The sequence below is a fragment of the Schistocerca nitens genome, chromosome 2 (assembly GCF_023898315.1).
Source record: "Schistocerca nitens isolate TAMUIC-IGC-003100 chromosome 2, iqSchNite1.1, whole genome shotgun sequence".
NCBI classification, from domain to species: domain Eukaryota; kingdom Metazoa; phylum Arthropoda; class Insecta; order Orthoptera; family Acrididae; genus Schistocerca; species Schistocerca nitens.
The window spans coordinates 807,983,510-807,986,506 of NC_064615.1; positions in this window are offsets into that span (position 1 = coordinate 807,983,510).

A 2,997-nucleotide genomic window follows, 5' to 3' on the forward strand; every position below is an offset into this window, starting at 1 on the left:
CGGCAGTGCATGGAAGCCCACATTGAACAGATGAAGTCACAGTGTTGTGCAGGCATGGAAAACCAATCTGCTCTGACACAGACATTATCATATGGCAGAAGACTCAATCGCCATGGCAAAAAGTTCACACTGACTTTGCAGGACTATTTTGGAACACTCATTGGCTCATAGTGGAAGACTCTTTTAGCAAGTTCCCATTTGCGGTGCCTATGAACTCTATGTAGCACCATTCAAGCATTGTCCTCCATAATTTGCATCCAAGAACCTTTGTTCTACCTGTACTTGTGTCAGACAATGGACCACAGTTCACTTCACGTGATTTTGAATAGCTTTGTGAATGAAATGGCATTTGTCATCTAACCAGCCACAGTCCAATGGTCAGAACCAAAGGGCCATGATCTGTTCTGAGGACATTGCTGCAAATTGTGAGCTTCATTGAAACTTCACACACAAGACTGTCCTTCTCAACCTTCTCTGCCAGTTGCCGGAATGACCCTAGAATTACCTCAGAGACCAGAAGACCGGCGTCATTTGTTCCAACTTGTGCCACAATCTGCAGTTGGTTGCACCCTGTTCCCTCAATGGCTGCTGAAATAGCCTATTGAATGAGGCTCCCAGGCATACACACTGAGTGCAGCTGGTGTTCTTTGCTGTCCCTTGCTGCCTAAGGGGTACTATCATTCACTTTACACCTGAACTGCCAATGAATAATAGACCCCTACATTTTTGCATTTGCGTCCTCTTGACACCAGAAAGGTCATTTTTCCCCAAAACAGGTGAACTGAGCCCAACTGGGTTAGTTTCAGTTTCAGTGAAAGACAGTACCTCAAACCTGTTGGTCAGGAAAATTGGTACAACACCCTTAGTCCTCCCTGGTCCCTGTCCACCCTGCACATGACACCTATGCTTAACATTGACACATCACTCACGGATGAGTAGTGACAGATCTTGTACTTTCTGCAGAGGAGACAGAATCCACAGGAAAGGATAGTACCTGAGGTACCTCCAGGATTGATATCACAGGTACACGACTCTCAGGAGCTCTTCCAACTCACTGAATCAAAGCAGCTGTCAATCATTTGACAGTAGTCTGGGCTATTGTCAGCTGCTTACAAATATCAACAGCAGTTTTCATTCAAGCCACAAACATTGCTTCCACTGTCAACCAAAGCTTTCACACATACATCATACAAATTCACATCAATAATTGGTTACACTTTCCCATCAATTTGTTTCACTAATTCTGTTTCATCCAGCTAATTGTCCACCACATCATTTACACGCCCATCCTGCATACTGTTAACATTCATTAACATACAGGCTCTACAGCTTTGTCACCCTCAAAAATTTTCATAAAGGCATCATTATTTTCGTTATGATCATTTATATTTAATAGATCCCTGGCAAACCTAAATTTCTCCACTTCCTCCCACTCTCTAGCATTTATACATTTATCAATTTTTTTCTTTATACATCCAATCTTTCACACTACATTGACATCCATCCTTTCCTATCTAATCATTACACAAATCACTATCCAGTACAATGTGGCTTTCATTTTCCATAAATAAAAATGTCTCTACACTTCACTTTCCTCATATCTATCACTAGCAACAACAATTGATACTATGCCCCACAGAGTCCACAATACCACTCTATCTCTTCTCTGTCACCTCTAAACCATTAATGTTACAGGTAGCTGCAACACTTTGCATATCCCTATAATAATTATCACTGACCTCTACATCATACACAACATCATTACTTCCCACAGTAACAGCCTTGCTTGTTCCCACATCTACATCATCAATCTTTCTGTTTCTACTGATCCAATCATCATCATCTTTATTATTATAGCATGCTTTATTATTTACACAAGATAGCTTTCAATCATACGTTTGCTTACAAGAGCCACCCAGAAAGTAAAGGACATTTGCACCTACAGTCCATGCACCTGTCTTGTGGCAGCTGCTCATTGGTTTCTAGTGTTGAGAATAGTACAAACAGTTGCCCCATGCCAATGTAAGTTGGACCTTGTCAGATGGTTAGTGCTGAGACGGCTGTGACCGTGGATGTGTCGATTGCAAATCCTGCTGACTGTGATGTGCAAGGTATTATTCATTTTCTGTAGGTGGAAAATGATATACCCTGTGAAATTCACATCAAACTTGTTACCATTTATGGCAACAGTGTAATGAATGCAGACAACACACGAAAGTGGTGCATAAGTTTAGGAATGGGAGAATAGAAGTTCATGATGAAGAGAGATCATGGCAGTCCCGTGTCAACACAGATGTGCTGAAACAAAAGATGGATTCATCATTTGAGGGAATTGACAATTCAGATTACAGCTGTGCATGAACAATGTCAGGAAGTGTCTCATTTAATTGCACATAAAATTGTCACTCAGCACTCAGGGTACCGCAGAACCTGTGCGTGGTGTGCATATTCAAGGATGACCAGAAAGCTGCAAAAATGGGTGCAGCATTAGTGTTCTTAAAGCAGAAGGAATAGCAACACATCCATTGAACAGATTGTTACAGGAGATGAAAAACAGGTTTCTCATAACACCCCCTACAATGAAGCAACTATCTATGGATGGCATCGCCCTCAGTTGCCACAGAAACTTTACAAGTTCTAGCAAATTGCATCAACTCCAAAGCTGATGGCTTCTGTATTCTGGGGCAGTGAAGCGATCCTACTCATCAATTTCATGTCCCGCAACACAGTAGTCAATAGTGATGCACACTGTGCAACCATTCAGCATCTTTGTAGGGCTATCCAGAACTGCAGGCTCTCATGTGGAATTATTTTGTTGCATGACAATGCACATCTGCACACTGGCTGGAATACACAAACCTTGCTGCATGAGAAATTCCAGTGGAACATCTTCGAGCATACACCTTACACTCTGAACCTGGAACCGTCAGTCTTTTTCCTGTTCCCAAAATTAAAGGAGCACCTTGCTGCTAAACACTTCACAAATTATGAAGACCT